Raw genomic sequence first — 20,670 nt, forward strand, 5'->3', positions numbered from 1 at the left:
GCAAATTTACCTTTGGGGAATGCTAACTGTAGAATTTGATGAGGAGTAGAATGAGCCCATCTGCGAGGCTCTACGACTTTCGATTCAAAACTTATAGCCGTTTGAACCACATAATTTTTCATATCTGTACGGTTTTTGTCAAATATCTCGGAAACGGAAGCTCGTACAGCAAATTTACCTTCGGGGAATGCTAACTGTAGAATTTGATGAGGAATCGAATGAGCCCATCTGCGAGGCTCTACGACTTTCGATTCAAAATGTAGCCGATTGAACCACATAATTTTTCATATCTGTACGGTTTTTGTCCGATTTCAAGGACATTTGACACATCATTTTTCAAATCTGTACGGTTTTTGTCAAATATCTCGGAAACGGAAGCTCGTACAGCAAATTTACCTTTGGGGAATGCTAACAGTAGAATTTGATGAGGAATCGAATGAGCCCATCTGCGAGGCTCTACGACTTTCGATTCAAAATGTAGCCGATTGAACCACATAATTTTTCATATCTGTACGGTTTTTGTCCGATTTCAAGGACATTTGACACATCATTTTTCAAATCTGTACGGTTTTTGTCAAATATCTCGGAAACGGAAGCTCGTACAGCAAATTTACCTTTGGGGAATGCTAACTGTAGAATTTGATGAGGAGTAGAATGAGCCCATCTGCGAGGCTCTACGACTTTCGATTCAAAACTTATAGCCGTTTGAACCACATAATTTTTCATATCTGTACGGTTTTTGTCAAATATCTCGGAAACGGAAGCTCGTACAGCAAATTTACCTTCGGGGAATGCTAACTGTAGAATTTGATGAGGAATCGAATGAGCCCATCTGCGAGGCTCTACGACTTTCGATTCAAAATGTAGCCGATTGAACCACATAATTTTTCATATCTGTACGGTTTTTGTCCGATTTCAAGGACATTTGACACATCATTTTTCAAATCTGTACGTTTTTTGTCAAATATCTCGGAAACGGAAGCTCGTACAGCAAATTTACCTTTGGGGAATGCTAACTGTAGAATTTGATGAGGAGTAGAATGAGCCCATCTGCGAGGCTCTACGACTTTCGATTCAAAACTTATAGCCGTTTGAACCACATCATTTTTCATATCTGTACGGTTTTTGTCAAATATCTCGGAAACGGAAGCTCGTACAGCAAATTTACCTTCGGGGAATGCTAACTGTAGAATTTGATGAGGAATCGAATGAGCCCATCTGCGAGGCTCTACGACTTTCGATTCAAAATGTAGCCGATTGAACCACATAATTTTTCATATCTGTACGGTTTTTGTCCGATTTCAAGGACATTTGACACATCATTTTTCAAATCTGTACGGTTTTTGTCAAATATCTCGGAAACGGAAGCTCGTACAGCAAATTTACCTTTGGGGAATGCTAACAGTAGAATTTGATGAGGAATCGAATGAGCCCATCTGCGAGGCTCTACGACTTTCGATTCAAAATGTAGCCGATTGAACCACATAATTTTTCATATCTGTACGGTTTTTGTCCGATTTCAAGGACATTTGACACATCATTTTTCAAATCTGTACGGTTTTTGTCAAATATCTCGGAAACGGAAGCTCGTACAGCAAATTTACCTTCGGGGAATGCTAACTGTAGAATTTGATGAGGAATCGAATGAGCCCATCTGCGAGGCTCTACGACTTTCGATTCAAAATGTAGCCGATTGAACCACATAATTTTTCATATCTGTACGGTTTTTGTCCGATTTCAAGGACATTTGACACATCATTTTTCAAATCTGTACGGTTTTTGTCAAATATCTCGGAAACGGAAGCTCGTACAGCAAATTTACCTTTGGGGAATGCTAACAGTAGAATTTGATGAGGAATCGAATGAGCCCATCTGCGAGGCTCTACGACTTTCGATTCAAAATGTAGCCGATTGAACCACATAATTTTTCATATCTGTACGGTTTTTGTCCGATTTCAAGGACATTTGACACATCATTTTTCAAATCTGTACGGTTTTTGTCAAATATCTCGGAAACGGAAGCTCGTACAGCAAATTTACCTTTGGGGAATGCTAACTGTAGAATTTGATGAGGAGTAGAATGAGCCCATCTGCGAGGCTCTACGACTTTCGATTCAAAACTTATAGCCGTTTGAACCACATAATTTTTCATATCTGTACGGTTTTTGTCAAATATCTCGGAAACGGAAGCTCGTACAGCAAATTTACCTTCGGGGAATGCTAACTGTAGAATTTGATGAGGAATCGAATGAGCCCATCTGCGAGGCTCTACGACTTTCGATTCAAAATGTAGCCGATTGAACCACATAATTTTTCATATCTGTACGGTTTTTGTCCGATTTCAAGGACATTTGACACATCATTTTTCAAATCTGTACGTTTTTTGTCAAATATCTCGGAAACGGAAGCTCGTACAGCAAATTTACCTTTGGGGAATGCTAACTGTAGAATTTGATGAGGAGTAGAATGAGCCCATCTGCGAGGCTCTACGACTTTCGATTCAAAACTTATAGCCGTTTGAACCACATAATTTTTCATATCTGTACGGTTTTTGTCAAATATCTCGGAAACGGAAGCTCGTACAGCAAATTTACCTTCGGGGAATGCTAACTGTAGAATTTGATGAGGAATCGAATGAGCCCATCTGCGAGGCTCTACGACTTTCGATTCAAAATGTAGCCGATTGAACCACATAATTATCATATCTGTACGGTTTTTGTCCGATTTCAAGGACATTTGACACATCATTTTTCAAATCTGTACGGTTTTTGTCAAATATCTCGGAAACGGAAGCTCGTACAGCAAATTTACCTTCGGGGAATGCTAACTGTAGAATTTGATGAGGAATCGAATGAGCCCATCTGCGAGGCTCTACGACTTTCGATTCAAAATGTAGCCGATTGAACCACATAATTTTTCATATCTGTACGGTTTTTGTCCGATTTCAAGGACATTTGACACATCATTTTTCAAATCTGTACGGTTTTTGTCAAATATCTCGGAAACGGAAGCTCGTACAGCAAATTTACCTTTGGGGAATGCTAACTGTAGAATTTGATGAGGAGTAGAATGAGCCCATCTGCGAGGCTCTACGACTTTCGATTCAAAACTTATAGCCGTTTGAACCACATAATTTTTCATATCTGTACGGTTTTTGTCAAATATCTCGGAAACGGAAGCTCGTACAGCAAATTTACCTTCGGGGAATGCTAACTGTAGAATTTGATGAGGAATCGAATGAGCCCATCTGCGAGGCTCTACGACTTTCGATTCAAAATGTAGCCGATTGAACCACATAATTTTTCATATCTGTACGGTTTTTGTCCGATTTCAAGGACATTTGACACATCATTTTTCAAATCTGTACGGTTTTTGTCAAATATCTCGGAAACGGAAGCTCGTACAGCAAATTTACCTTTGGGGAATGCTAACTGTAGAATTTGATGAGGAGTAGAATGAGCCCATCTGCGAGGCTCTACGACTTTCGATTCAAAACTTATAGCCGTTTGAACCACATAATTTTTCATATCTGTACGGTTTTTGTCAAATATCTCGGAAACGGAAGCTCGTACAGCAAATTTACCTTCGGGGAATGCTAACTGTAGAATTTGATGAGGAATCGAATGAGCCCATCTGCGAGGCTCTACGACTTTCGATTCAAAATGTAGCCGATTGAACCACATAATTTTTCATATCTGTACGGTTTTTGTCCGATTTCAAGGACATTTGACACATCATTTTTCAAATCTGTACGGTTTTTGTCAAATATCTCGGAAACGGAAGCTCGTACAGCAAATTTACCTTTGGGGAATGCTAACAGTAGAATTTGATGAGGAATCGAATGAGCCCATCTGCGAGGCTCTACGACTTTCGATTCAAAATGTAGCCGATTGAACCACATAATTTTTCATATCTGTACGGTTTTTGTCCGATTTCAAGGACATTTGACACATCATTTTTCAAATCTGTACGGTTTTTGTCAAATATCTCGGAAACGGAAGCTCGTACAGCAAATTTACCTTTGGAGAATGCTAACTGTAGAATTTGATGAGGAGTAGAATGAGCCCATCTGCGAGGCTCTACGACTTTCGATTCAAAACTTATAGCCGTTTGAACCACATAATTTTTCATATCTGTACGGTTTTTGTCAAATATCTCGGAAACGGAAGCTCGTACAGCAAATTTACCTTCGGGGAATGCTAACTGTAGAATTTGATGAGGAATCGAATGAGCCCATCTGCGAGGCTCTACGACTTTCGATTCAAAATGTAGCCGATTGAACCACATAATTTTTCATATCTGTACGGTTTTTGTCCGATTTCAAGGACATTTGACACATCATTTTTCAAATCTGTACGTTTTTTGTCAAATATCTCGGAAACGGAAGCTCGTACAGCAAATTTACCTTTGGGGAATGCTAACTGTAGAATTTGATGAGGAGTAGAATGAGCCCATCTGCGAGGCTCTACGACTTTCGATTCAAAACTTATAGCCGTTTGAACCACATCATTTTTCATATCTGTACGGTTTTTGTCAAATATCTCGGAAACGGAAGCTCGTACAGCAAATTTACCTTCGGGGAATGCTAACTGTAGAATTTGATGAGGAATCGAATGAGCCCATCTGCGAGGCTCTACGACTTTCGATTCAAAATGTAGCCGATTGAACCACATAATTTTTCATATCTGTACGGTTTTTGTCCGATTTCAAGGACATTTGACACATCATTTTTCAAATCTGTACGGTTTTTGTCAAATATCTCGGAAACGGAAGCTCGTACAGCAAATTTACCTTTGGGGAATGCTAACAGTAGAATTTGATGAGGAATCGAATGAGCCCATCTGCGAGGCTCTACGACTTTCGATTCAAAATGTAGCCGATTGAACCACATAATTTTTCATATCTGTACGGTTTTTGTCCGATTTCAAGGACATTTGACACATCATTTTTCAAATCTGTACGGTTTTTGTCAAATATCTCGGAAACGGAAGCTCGTACAGCAAATTTACCTTCGGGGAATGCTAACTGTAGAATTTGATGAGGAATCGAATGAGCCCATCTGCGAGGCTCTACGACTTTCGATTCAAAATGTAGCCGATTGAACCACATAATTTTTCATATCTGTACGGTTTTTGTCCGATTTCAAGGACATTTGACACATCATTTTTCAAATCTGTACGGTTTTTGTCAAATATCTCGGAAACGGAAGCTCGTACAGCAAATTTACCTTTGGGGAATGCTAACTGTAGAATTTGATGAGGAGTAGAATGAGCCCATCTGCGAGGCTCTACGACTTTCGATTCAAAACTTATAGCCGTTTGAACCACATAATTTTTCATATCTGTACGGTTTTTGTCAAATATCTCGGAAACGGAAGCTCGTACAGCAAATTTACCTTCGGGGAATGCTAACTGTAGAATTTGATGAGGAATCGAATGAGCCCATCTGCGAGGCTCTACGACTTTCGATTCAAAAGTTATAGCCGTTTGAACCACATCATTTTTCATATCTGTACGGTTTTTGTCCGATTTCAAGGACATTTGACACATCATTTTTCAAATCTGTACGGTTTTTGTCAAATATCTCGGAAACGGAAGCTCGTACAGCAAATTTACCTTTGGGGAATGCTAACTGTAGAATTTGATGAGGAGTAGAATGAGCCCATCTGCGAGGCTCTACGACTTTCGATTCAAAACTTATAGCCGTTTGAACCACATAATTTTTCATATCTGTACGGTTTTTGTCAAATATCTCGGAAACGGAAGCTCGTACAGCAAATTTACCTTCGGGGAATGCTAACTGTAGAATTTGATGAGGAATCGAATGAGCCCATCTGCGAGGCTCTACGACTTTCGATTCAAAATGTAGCCGATTGAACCACATAATTTTTCATATCTGTACGGTTTTTGTCCGATTTCAAGGACATTTGACACATCATTTTTCAAATCTGTACGGTTTTTGTCAAATATCTCGGAAACGGAAGCTCGTACAGCAAATTTACCTTTGGGGAATGCTAACAGTAGAATTTGATGAGGAATCGAATGAGCCCATCTGCGAGGCTCTACGACTTTCGATTCAAAATGTAGCCGATTGAACCACATAATTTTTCATATCTGTACGGTTTTTGTCCGATTTCAAGGACATTTGACACATCATTTTTCAAATCTGTACGGTTTTTGTCAAATATCTCGGAAACGGAAGCTCGTACAGCAAATTTACCTTTGGGGAATGCTAACTGTAGAATTTGATGAGGAGTAGAATGAGCCCATCTGCGAGGCTCTACGACTTTCGATTCAAAACTTATAGCCGTTTGAACCACATCATTTTTCATATCTGTACGGTTTTTGTCAAATATCTCGGAAACGGAAGCTCGTACAGCAAATTTACCTTCGGGGAATGCTAACTGTAGAATTTGATGAGGAATCGAATGAGCCCATCTGCGAGGCTCTACGACTTTCGATTCAAAATGTAGCCGATTGAACCACATAATTTTTCATATCTGTACGGTTTTTGTCCGATTTCAAGGACATTTGACACATCATTTTTCAAATCTGTACGGTTTTTGTCAAATATCTCGGAAACGGAAGCTCGTACAGCAAATTTACCATTGGGGAATGCTAACTGTAGAATTTGATGAGGAGTAGAATGAGCCCATCTGCGAGGCTCTACGACTTTCGATTCAAAAGTTATAGCCGTTTGAACCACATCATTTTTCATATCTGTACGGTTTTTGTCAAATATCTCGGAAACGGAAGCTCTACAGCAAATTTACCTTCGGGGAATGCTAACTGTAGAATTTGATGAGGAATCGAATGAGCCCATCTGCGAGGCTCTACGACTTTCGATTCAAAATGTAGCCGATTGAACCACATAATTTTTCATATCTGTACGGTTTTTGTCCGATTTCAAGGACATTTGACACATCATTTTTCAAATCTGTACGGTTTTTGTCAAATATCTCGGAAACGGAAGCTCGTACAGCAAATTTACCTTTGGGGAATGCTAACTGTAGAATTTGATGAGGAATCGAATGAGCCCATCTGCGAGGCTCTACGACTTTCGATTCAAAATGTAGCCGATTGAACCACATAATTTTTCATATCTGTACGGTTTTTGTCCGATTTCAAGGACATTTGACACATCATTTTTCAAATCTGTACGTTTTTTGTCAAATATCTCGGAAACGGAAGCTCGTACAGCAAATTTACCTTTGGGGAATGCTAACTGTAGAATTTGATGAGGAGTAGAATGAGCCCATCTGCGAGGCTCTACGACTTTCGATTCAAAACTAATAGCCGTTTGAACCACATCATTTTTCATATCTGTACGGTTTTTGTCAAATATCTCGGAAACGGAAGCTCGTACAGCAAATTTACCTTCGGGGAATGCTAACTGTAGAATTTGATGAGGAATCGAATGAGCCCATCTGCGAGGCTCTACGACTTTCGATTCAAAATGTAGCCGATTGAACCACATAATTTTTCATATCTGTACGGTTTTTGTCCGATTTCAAGGACATTTGACACATCATTTTTCAAATCTGTACGGTTTTTGTCAAATATCTCGGAAACGGAAGCTCGTACAGCAAATTTACCTTTGGGGAATGCTAACAGTAGAATTTGATGAGGAATCGAATGAGCCCATCTGCGAGGCTCTACGACTTTCGATTCAAAATGTAGCCGATTGAACCACATAATTTTTCATATCTGTACGGTTTTTGTCCGATTTCAAGGACATTTGACACATCATTTTTCAAATCTGTACGGTTTTTGTCAAATATCTCGGAAACGGAAGCTCGTACAGCAAATTTACCATTGGGGAATGCTAACTGTAGAATTTGATGAGGAGTAGAATGAGCCCATCTGCGAGGCTCTACGACTTTCGATTCAAAAGTTATAGCCGTTTGAACCACATCATTTTTCATATCTGTACGGTTTTTGTCAAATATCTCGGAAACGGAAGCTCTACAGCAAATTTACCTTCGGGGAATGCTAACTGTAGAATTTGATGAGGAATCGAATGAGCCCATCTGCGAGGCTCTACGACTTTCGATTCAAAATGTAGCCGATTGAACCACATAATTTTTCATATCTGTACGGTTTTTGTCCGATTTCAAGGACATTTGACACATCATTTTTCAAATCTGTACGGTTTTTGTCAAATATCTCGGAAACGGAAGCTCGTACAGCAAATTTACCTTTGGGGAATGCTAACTGTAGAATTTGATGAGGAATCGAATGAGCCCATCTGCGAGGCTCTACGACTTTCGATTCAAAATGTAGCCGATTGAACCACATAATTTTTCATATCTGTACGGTTTTTGTCCGATTTCAAGGACATTTGACACATCATTTTTCAAATCTGTACGGTTTTTGTCAAATATCTCGGAAACGGAAGCTCGTACAGCAAATTTACCATTGGGGAATGCTAACTGTAGAATTTGATGAGGAGTAGAATGAGCCCATCTGCGAGGCTCTACGACTTTCGATTCAAAAGTTATAGCCGTTTGAACCACATCATTTTTCATATCTGTACGGTTTTTGTCAAATATCTCGGAAACGGAAGCTCTACAGCAAATTTACCTTCGGGGAATGCTAACTGTAGAATTTGATGAGGAATCGAATGAGCCCATCTGCGAGGCTCTACGACTTTCGATTCAAAATGTAGCCGATTGAACCACATAATTTTTCATATCTGTACGGTTTTTGTCCGATTTCAAGGACATTTGACACATCATTTTTCAAATCTGTACGGTTTTTGTCAAATATCTCGGAAACGGAAGCTCGTACAGCAAATTTACCTTTGGGGAATGCTAACTGTAGAATTTGATGAGGAATCGAATGAGCCCATCTGCGAGGCTCTACGACTTTCGATTCAAAATGTAGCCGATTGAACCACATAATTTTTCATATCTGTACGGTTTTTGTCCGATTTCAAGGACATTTGACACATCATTTTTCAAATCTGTACGGTTTTTGTCAAATATCTCGGAAACGGAAGCTCGTACAGCAAATTTACCTTTGGGGAATGCTAACTGTAGAATTTGATGAGGAGTAGAATGAGCCCATCTGCGAGGCTCTACGACTTTCGATTCAAAACTTATAGCCGTTTGAACCACATCATTTTTCATATCTGTACGGTTTTTGTCAAATATCTCGGAAACGGAAGCTCGTACAGCAAATTTACCTTCGGGGAATGCTAACTGTAGAATTTGATGAGGAATCGAATGAGCCCATCTGCGAGGCTCTACGACTTTCGATTCAAAATGTAGCCGATTGAACCACATAATTTTTCATATCTGTACGGTTTTTGTCCGACTTCAAGGACATTTGACACATCATTTTTCAAATCTGTACGGTTTTTGTCAAATATCTCGGAAACGGAAGCTCGTACAGCAAATTTACCTTTGGGGAATGCTAACAGTAGAATTTGATGAGGAATCGAATGAGCCCATCTGCGAGGCTCTACGACTTTCGATTCAAAATGTAGCCGATTGAACCACATAATTTTTCATATCTGTACGGTTTTTGTCCGATTTCAAGGACATTTGACACATCATTTTTCAAATCTGTACGGTTTTTGTCAAATATCTCGGAAACGGAAGCTCGTACAGCAAATTTACCATTGGGGAGTGCTAACTGTAGAATTTGATGAGGAGTAGAATGAGCCCATCTGCGAGGCTCTACGACTTTCGATTCAAAAGTTATAGCCGTTTGAACCACATCATTTTTCATATCTGTACGGTTTTTGTCAAATATCTCGGAAACGGAAGCTCTACAGCAAATTTACCTTCGGGGAATGCTAACTGTAGAATTTGATGAGGAATCGAATGAGCCCATCTGCAAGGCTCTACGACTTTCGATTCAAAATGTAGCCGATTGAACCACATAATTTTTCATATCTGTACGGTTTTTGTCCGATTTCAAGGACATTTGACACATCATTTTTCAAATCTGTACGGTTTTTGTCAAATATCTCGGAAACGGAAGCTCGTACAGCAAATTTACCTTTGGGGAATGCTAACTGTAGAATTTGATGAGGAATCGAATGAGCCCATCTGCGAGGCTCTACGACTTTCGATTCAAAATGTAGCCGATTGAACCAAATAATTTTTCATATCTGTACGGTTTTTGTCCGATTTCAAGGACATTTGACACATCATTTTTCAAATCTGTACGGTTTTTGTCAAATATCTCGGAAACGGAAGCTCGTACAGCAAATTTACCTTTGGGGAATGCTAACTGTAGAATTTGATGAGGAGTAGAATGAGCCCATCTGCGAGGCTCTACGACTTTTGATTCAAAACTTATAGCCGTTTGAACCACATCATTTTTCATATCTGTACGGTTTTTGTCAAATATCTCGGAAACGGAAGCTCGTACAGCAAATTTACCTTTGGGGAATGCTAACAGTAGAATTTGATGAGGAATCGAATGAGCCCATCTGCGAGGCTCTACGACTTTCGATTCAAAATGTAGCCGATTGAACCACATAATTTTTCATATCTGTACGGTTTTTGTCCGATTTCAAGGACATTTGACACATCATTTTTCAAATCTGTACGGTTTTTGTCAAATATCTCGGAAACGGAAGCTCGTACAGCAAATTTACCATTGGGGAATGCTAACTGTAGAATTTGATGAGGAGTAGAATGAGCCCATCTGCGAGGCTCTACGACTTTCGATTCAAAAGTTATAGCCGTTTGAACCACATCATTTTTCATATCTGTACGGTTTTTGTCAAATATCTCGGAAACGGAAGCTCTACAGCAAATTTACCTTCGGGGAATGCTAACTGTAGAATTTGATGAGGAATCGAATGAGCCCATCTGCGAGGCTCTACGACTTTCGATTCAAAATGTAGCCGATTGAACCACATAATTTTTCATATCTGTACGGTTTTTGTCCGATTTCAAGGACATTTGACACATCATTTTTCAAATCTGTACGGTTTTTGTCAAATATCTCGGAAACGGAAGCTCGTACAGCAAATTTACCTTTGGGGAATGCTAACTGTAGAATTTGATGAGGAATCGAATGAGCCCATCTGCGAGGCTCTACGACTTTCGATTCAAAATGTAGCCGATTGAACCACATAATTTTTCATATCTGTACGGTTTTTGTCCGATTTCAAGGACATTTGACACATCATTTTTCAAATCTGTACGGTTTTTGTCAAATATCTCGGAAACGGAAGCTCGTACAGCAAATTTACCTTTGGGGAATGCTAACTGTAGAATTTGATGAGGAGTAGAATGAGCCCATCTGCGAGGCTCTACGACTTTCGATTCAAAACTTATAGCCGTTTGAACCACATAATTTTTCATATCTGTACGGTTTTTGTCAAATATCTCGGAAACGGAAGCTCGTACAGCAAATTTACCTTCGGGGAATGCTAACTGTAGAATTTGATGAGGAATCGAATGAGCCCATCTGCGAGGCTCTACGACTTTCGATTCAAAATGTAGCCGATTGAACCACATAATTTTTCATATCTGTACGGTTTTTGTCCGATTTCAAGGACATTTGACACATCATTTTTCAAATCTGTACGGTTTTTGTCAAATATCTCGGAAACGGAAGCTCGTACAGCAAATTTACCTTTGGGGAATGCTAACAGTAGAATTTGATGAGGAATCGAATGAGCCCATCTGCGAGGCTCTACGACTTTCGATTCAAAATGTAGCCGATTGAACCACATAATTTTTCATATCTGTACGGTTTTTGTCCGATTTCAAGGACATTTGACACATCATTTTTCAAATCTGTACGGTTTTTGTCAAATATCTCGGAAACGGAAGCTCGTACAGCAAATTTACCATTGGGGAGTGCTAACTGTAGAATTTGATGAGGAGTAGAATGAGCCCATCTGCGAGGCTCTACGACTTTCGATTCAAAAGTTATAGCCGTTTGAACCACATCATTTTTCATATCTGTACGGTTTTTGTCAAATATCTCGGAAACGGAAGCTCTACAGCAAATTTACCTTCGGGGAATGCTAACTGTAGAATTTGATGAGGAATCGAATGAGCCCATCTGCGAGGCTCTACGACTTTCGATTCAAAATGTAGCCGATTGAACCACATAATTTTTCATATCTGTACGGTTTTTGTCCGATTTCAAGGACATTTGACACATCATTTTTCAAATCTGTACGGTTTTTGTCAAATATCTCGGAAACGGAAGCTCGTACAGCAAATTTACCTTTGGGGAATGCTAACTGTAGAATTTGATGAGGAATCGAATGAGCCCATCTGCGAGGCTCTACGACTTTCGATTCAAAATGTAGCCGATTGAACCAAATAATTTTTCATATCTGTACGGTTTTTGTCCGATTTCAAGGACATTTGACACATCATTTTTCAAATCTGTACGGTTTTTGTCAAATATCTCGGAAACGGAAGCTCGTACAGCAAATTTACCATTGGGGAATGCTAACTGTAGAATTTGATGAGGAGTAGAATGAGCCCATCTGCGAGGCTCTACGACTTTCGATTCAAAAGTTATAGCCGTTTGAACCACATCATTTTTCATATCTGTACGGTTTTTGTCAAATATCTCGGAAACGGAAGCTCTACAGCAAATTTACCTTCGGGGAATGCTAACTGTAGAATTTGATGAGGAATCGAATGAGCCCATCTGCGAGGCTCTACGACTTTCGATTCAAAATGTAGCCGATTGAACCACATAATTTTTCATATCTGTACGGTTTTTGTCCGATTTCAAGGACATTTGACACATCATTTTTCAAATCTGTACGGTTTTTGTCAAATATCTCGGAAACGGAAGCTCGTACAGCAAATTTACCTTTGGGGAATGCTAACTGTAGAATTTGATGAGGAGTAGAATGAGCCCATCTGCGAGGCTCTACGACTTTCGATTCAAAAGTTATAGCCGTTTGAACCACATAATTTTTCATATCTGTACGGTTTTTGTCAAATATCTCGGAAACGGAAGCTCGTACAGCAAATTTACCTTCGGGGAATGCTAACTGTAGAATTTGATGAGGAATCGAATGAGCCCATCTGCGAGGCTCTACGACTTTCGATTCAAAATGTAGCCGATTGAACCACATAATTTTTCATATCTGTACGGTTTTTGTCCGATTTCAAGGACATTTGACACATCATTTTTCAAATCTGTATGGTTTTTGTCAAATATCTCGGAAACGGAAGCTCGTACAGCAAATTTACCTTTGGGGAATGCTAACTGTAGAATTTGATGAGGAATCGAATGAGCCCATCTGCGAGGCTCTACGACTTTCGATTCAAAATGTAGCCGATTGAACCACATAATTTTTCATATCTGTACGGTTTTTGTCCGATTTCAAGGACATTTGACACATCATTTTTCAAATCTGTACGGTTTTTGTCAAATATCTCGGAAACGGAAGCTCGTACAGCAAATTTACCTTTGGGGAATGCTAACTGTAGAATTTGATGAGGAATCGAATGAGCCCATCTGCGAGGCTCTACGACTTTCGATTCAAAATGTAGCCGATTGAACCACATAATTTTTCATATCTGTACGGTTTTTGTCCGATTTCAAGGACATTTGACACATCATTTTTCAAATCTGTACGGTTTTTGTCAAATATCTCGGAAACGGAAGCTCGTACAGCAAATTTACCTTTGGGGAATGCTAACTGTAGAATTTGATGAGGAGTAGAATGAGCCCATCTGCGAGGCTCTACGACTTTCGATTCAAAAGTTATAGCCGTTTGAACCACATAATTTTTCATATCTGTACGGTTTTTGTCAAATATCTCGGAAACGGAAGCTCTACAGCAAATTTACCTTCGGGGAATGCTAACTGTAGAATTTGATGAGGAATCGAATGAGCCCATCTGCGAGGCTCTACGACTTTCGATTCAAAATGTAGCCGATTGAACCACATAATTTTTCATATCTGTACGGTTTTTGTCCGATTTCAAGGACATTTGACACATCATTTTTCAAATCTGTACGGTTTTTGTCAAATATCTCGGAAACGGAAGCTCGTACAGCAAATTTACCTTTGGGGAATGCTAACTGTAGAATTTGATGAGGAATCGAATGAGCCCATCTGCGAGGCTCTACGACTTTCGATTCAAAATGTAGCCGATTGAACCACATAATTTTTCATATCTGTACGGTTTTTGTCCGATTTCAAGGACATTTGACACATCATTTTTCAAATCTGTACGGTTTTTGTCAAATATCTCGGAAACGGAAGCTCGTACAGCAAATTTACCTTTGGGGAATGCTAACTGTAGAATTTGATAAGGAGTAGAATGAGCCCATCTGCGAGGCTCTACGACTTTCGATTCAAAAGTTATAGCCGTTTGAACCACATAATTTTTCATATCTGTACGGTTTTTGTCAAATATCTCGGAAACGGAAGCTCGTACAGCAAATTTACCTTTGGGGAATGCTAACTGTAGAATTTGATGAGGAATCGAATGAGCCCATCTGCGAGGCTCTACGACTTTCGATTCAAAATGTAGCCGATTGAACCACATAATTTTTCATATCTGTACGGTTTTTGTCCGATTTCAGGGACATTTGACACATCATTTTTCAAATCTGTACGGTTTTTGTCAAATATCTCGGAAACGGAAGCTCGTACAGCAAATTTACCATTGGGGAATGCTAACTGTAGAATTTGATGAGGAGTAGAATGAGCCCATCTGCGAGGCTCTACGACTTTCGATTCAAAAGTTATAGCCGTTTGAACCACATCATTTTTCATATCTGTACGGTTTTTGTCAAATATCTCGGAAACGGAAGCTCTACAGCAAATTTACCTTCGGGGAATGCTAACTGTAGAATTTGATGAGGAATCGAATGAGCCCATCTGCGAGGCTCTACGACTTTCGATTCAAAATGTAGCCGATTGAACCACATAATTTTTCATATCTGTACGGTTTTTGTCCGATTTCAAGGACATTTGACACATCATTTTTCAAATCTGTACGGTTTTTGTCAAATATCTCGGAAACGGAAGCTCGTACAGCAAATTTACCTTTGGGGAATGCTAACTGTAGAATTTGATGAGGAATCGAATGAGCCCATCTGCGAGGCTCTACGACTTTCGATTCAAAATGTAGCCGATTGAACCACATAATTTTTCATATCTGTACGGTTTTTGTCCGATTTCAAGGACATTTGACACATCATTTTTCAAATCTGTACGGTTTTTGTCAAATATCTCGGAAACGGAAGCTCGTACAGCAAATTTACCATTGGGGAATGCTAACTGTAGAATTTGATGAGGAGTAGAATGAGCCCATCTGCGAGGCTCTACGACTTTCGATTCAAAAGTTATAGCCGTTTGAACCACATCATTTTTCATATCTGTACGGTTTTTGTCAAATATCTCGGAAACGGAAGCTCTACAGCAAATTTACCTTCGGGGAATGCTAACTGTAGAATTTGATGAGGAATTGAATGAGCCCATCTGCGAGGCTCTACGACTTTCGATTCAAAATGTAGCCGATTGAACCACATAATTTTTCATATCTGTACGGTTTTTGTCCGATTTCAAGGACATTTGACACATCATTTTTCAAATCTGTACGGTTTTTGTCAAATATCTCGGAAACGGAAGCTCGTACAGCAAATTTACCTTTGGGAAATGCTAACTGTAGAATTTGATGAGGAATCGAATGAGCCCATCTGCGAGGCTCTACGACTTTCGATTCAAAATGTAGCCGATTGAACCACATAATTTTTCATATCTGTACGGTTTTTGTCCGATTTCAAGGACATTTGACACATCATTTTTCAAATCTGTACGGTTTTTGTCAAATATCTCGGAAACGGAAGCTCGTACAGCAAATTTACCTTTGGGGAATGCTAACTGTAGAATTTGATGAGGAGTAGAATGAGCCCATCTGCGAGGCTCTACGACTTTCGATTCAAAAGTTATAGCCGTTTGAACCACATAATTTTTCATATCTGTACGGTTTTTGTCAAATATCTCGGAAACGGAAGCTCGTACAGCAAATTTACCTTCGGGGAATGCTAACTGTAGAATTTGATGAGGAATCGAATGAGCCCATCTGCGAGGCTCTACGACTTTCGATTCAAAATGTAGCCGATTGAACCACATAATTTTTCATATCTGTACGGTTTTTGTCCGATTTCAAGGACATTTGACACATCATTTTTCAAATCTGTACGGTTTTTGTCAAATATCTCGGAAACGGAAGCTCGTACAGCAAATTTACCTTTGGGGAATGCTAACTGTAGAATTTGATGAGGAATCGAATGAGCCCATCTGCGAGGCTCTACGACTTTCGATTCAAAATGTAGCCGATTGAACCACATAATTTTTCATATCTGTACGGTTTTTGTCCGATTTCAAGGACATTTGACACATCATTTTTCAAATCTGTACGGTTTTTGTCAAATATCTCGGAAACGGAAGCTCGTACAGCAAATTTACCTTTGGGGAATGCTAACTGTAGAATTTGATGAGGAGTAGAATGAGCCCATCTGCGAGGCTCTACGACTTTCGATTCAAAACTTATAGCCGTTTGAACCACATAATTTTTCATATCTGTACGGTTTTTGTCAAATATCTCGGAAACGGAAGCTCGTACAGCAAATTTACCTTCGGGGAATGCTAACTGTAGAATTTGATGAGGAATCGAATGAGCCCATCTGCGAGGCTCTACGACTTTCGATTCAAAATGTAGCCGATTGAACCACATAATTTTTCATATCTGTACGGTTTTTGTCCGATTTCAAGGACATTTGACACATCATTTTTCAAATCTGTACGGTTTTTGTCAAATATCTCGGAAACGGAAGCTCGTACAGCAAATTTACCTTTGGGGAATGCTAACAGTAGAATTTGATGAGGAATCGAATGAGCCCATCTGCGAGGCTCTACGACTTTCGATTCAAAATGTAGCCGATTGAACCACATAATTTTTCATATCTGTACGGTTTTTGTCCGATTTCAAGGACATTTGACACATCATTTTTCAAATCTGTACGGTTTTTGTCAAATATCTCGGAAACGGAAGCTCGTACAGCAAATTTACCTTTGGGGAATGCTAACTGTAGAATTTGATGAGGAATCGAATGAGCCCATCTGCGAGGCTCTACGACTTTCGATTCAAAATGTAGCCGATTGAACCACATAATTTTTCATATCTGTACGGTTTTTGTCCGATTTCAAGGACATTTGACACATCATTTTTCAAATCTGTACGGTTTTTGTCAAATATCTCGGAAACGGAAGCTCGTACAGCAAATTTACCTTTGGGGAATGCTAACTGTAGAATTTGATGAGGAGTAGAATGAGCCCATCTGCGAGGCTCTACGACTTTCGATTCAAAAGTTATAGCCGTTTGAACCACATAATTTTTCATATCTGTACGGTTTTTGTCAAATATCTCGGAAACGGAAGCTCGTACAGCAAATTTACCTTCGGGGAATGCTAACTGTAGAATTTGATGAGGAATCGAATGAGCCCATCTGCGAGGCTCTACGACTTTCGATTCAAAATGTAGCCGATTGAACCACATAATTTTTCATATCTGTACGGTTTTTGTCCGATTTCAAGGACATTTGACACATCATTTTTCAAATCTGTATGGTTTTTGTCAAATATCTCGGAAACGGAAGCTCGTACAGCAAATTTACCTTTGGGGAATGCTAACTGTAGAATTTGATGAGGAATCGAATGAGCCCATCTGCGAGGCTCTACGACTTTCGATTCAAAATGTAGCCGATTGAACCACATAATTTTTCATATCTGTACGGTTTTTGTCCGATTTCAAGGACATTTGACACATCATTTTTCAAATCTGTACGGTTTTTGTCAAATATCTCGGAAACGGAAGCTCGTACAGCAAATTTACCTTTGGGGAATGCTAACTGTAGAATTTGATGAGGAATCGAATGAGCCCATCTGCGAGGCTCTACGACTTTCGATTCAAAATGTAGCCGATTGAACCACATAATTTTTCATATCTGTACGGTTTTTGTCCGATTTCAAGGACATTTGACACATCATTTTTCAAATCTGTACGGTTTTTGTCAAATATCTCGGAAACGGAAGCTCGTACAGCAAATTTACCTTTGGGGAATGCTAACTGTAGAATTTGATGAGGAGTAGAATGAGCCCATCTGCGAGGCTCTACGACTTTCGATTCAAAAGTTATAGCCGTTTGAACCACATAATTTTTCATATCTGTACGGTTTTTGTCAAATATCTCGGAAACGGAAGCTCTACAGCAAATTTACCTTCGGGGAATGCTAACTGTAGAATTTGATGAGGAATCGAATGAGCCCATCTGCGAGGCTCTACGACTTTCGATTCAAAATGTAGCCGATTGAACCACATAATTTTTCATATCTGTACGGTTTTTGTCCGATTTCAAGGACATTTGACACATCATTTTTCAAATCTGTACGGTTTTTGTCAAATATCTCGGAAACGGAAGCTCGTACAGCAAATTTACCTTTGGGGAATGCTAACTGTAGAATTTGATGAGGAATCGAATGAGCCCATCTGCGAGGCTCTACGACTTTCGATTCAAAATGTAGCCGATTGAACCACATAATTTTTCATATCTGTACGGTTTTTGTCCGATTTCAAGGACATTTGACACATCATTTTTCAAATCTGTACGGTTTTTGTCAAATATCTCGGAAACGGAAGCTCGTACAGCAAATTTACCTTTGGGGAATGCTAACTGTAGAATTTGATGAGGAGTAGAATGAGCCCATCTGCGAGGCTCTACGACTTTCGATTCAAAACTTATAGCCGTTTGAACCACATAATTTTTCATATCTGTACGGTTTTTGTCAAATATCTCGGAAACGGAAGCTCGTACAGCAAATTTACCTTCGGGGAATGCTAACTGTAGAATTTGATGAGGAATCGAATGAGCCCATCTGCGAGGCTCTACGACTTTCGATTCAAAATGTAGCCGATTGAACCACATAATTTTTCATATCTGTACGGTTTTTGTCCGATTTCAAGGACATTTGACACATCATTTTTCAAATCTGTACGGTTTTTGTCAAATATCTCGGAAACGGAAGCTCGTACAGCAAATTTACCTTTGGGGAATGCTAACTGTAGAATTTGATGAGGAGTAGAATGAGCCCATCTGCGAGGCTCTACGACTTTCGATTCAAAACTTATAGCCGTTTGAACCACATAATTTTTCATATCTGTACGGTTTTTGTCAAATATCTCGGAAGCGGAAGCTCGTACAGCAAATTTACCTTCGGGGAATGCTAACTGTAGAATTTGATGAGGAATCGAATGAGCCCATCTGCGAGGCTCTACGACTTTCGATTCAAAATGTAGCCGATTGAACCACATAATTTTTCATATCTGTACGGTTTTTGTCCGATTTCAAGGACATTTGACACATCATTTTTCAAATCTGTACGGTTTTTGTCAAATATCTCGGAAACGGAAGCTCGTACAGCAAATTTACCTTTGGGGAATGCTAACTGTAGAATTTGATGAGGAATCGAATGAGCCCATCTGCGAGGCTCTACGACTTTCGATTCAAAATGTAGCCGATTGAACCACATAATTTTTCATATCTGTACGGTTTTTGTCCGATTTCAAGGACATTTGACACATCATTTTTCAAATCTGTACGGTTTTTGTCAAATATCTCGGAAACGGAAGCTCGTACAGCAAATTTACCTTTGGGGAATGCTAACTGTAGAATTTGATAAGGAGTAGAATGAGCCCATCTGCGAGGCTCTACGACTTTCGATTCAAAAGTTATAGCCGTTTGAACCACATAATTTTTCATATCTGTACGGTTTTTGTCAAATATCTCGGAAACGGAAGCTCGTACAGCAAATTTACCTTTGGGGAATGCTAACTGTAGAATTTGATGAGGAATCGAATGAGCCCATCTGCGAGGCTCTACGACTTTCGATTCAAAATGTAGCCGATTGAACCACATAATTTTTCATATCTGTACGGTTTTTGTCCGATTTCAAGGACATTTGACACATCATTTTTCAAATCTGTACGGTTTTTGTCAAATATCTCGGAAACGGAAGCTCGTACAGCAAATTTACCTTTGGGGAATGCTAACTGTAGAATTTGATGAGGAGTAGAATGAGCCCATCTGCGAGGCTCTACGACTTTCGATTCAAAACTTATAGCCGTTTGAACCACATCATTTTTCATATCTGTACGGTTTTTGTCAAATATCTCGGAAACGGAAGCTCGTACAGCAAATTTACCTTCGGGGAATGCTAACTGTAGAATTTGATGAGGAATCGAATGAGCCCATCTGCGAGGCTCTACGACTTTCGATTCAAAATGTAGCCGATTGAACCACATAATTTTTCATATCTGTACGGTTTTTGTCCGATTTCAAGGACATTTGACACATCATTTTTCAAATCTGTACGGTTTTTGTCAAATATCTCGGAAACGGAAGCTCGTACAGCAAATTTACCTTTGGGGAATGCTAACTGTAGAATTTGATGAGGAATCGAATGAGCCCATCTGCGAGGCTCTACGACTTTCGATTCAAAATGTAGCCGATTGAACCACATAATTTTTCATATCTGTACGGTTTTTGTCCGATTTCAAGGACATTTGACACATCATTTTTCAAATCTGTACGGTTTTTGTCAAATATCTCGGAAACGGAAGCTCGTACAGCAAATTTACCTTTGGGGAATGCTAA

The sequence above is a fragment of the Borostomias antarcticus genome (genome assembly GCF_949987555.1).
Source record: "Borostomias antarcticus genome assembly, contig: scaffold_41, whole genome shotgun sequence".
Taxonomy (NCBI): Eukaryota; Metazoa; Chordata; class Actinopteri; order Stomiiformes; family Stomiidae; genus Borostomias; species Borostomias antarcticus.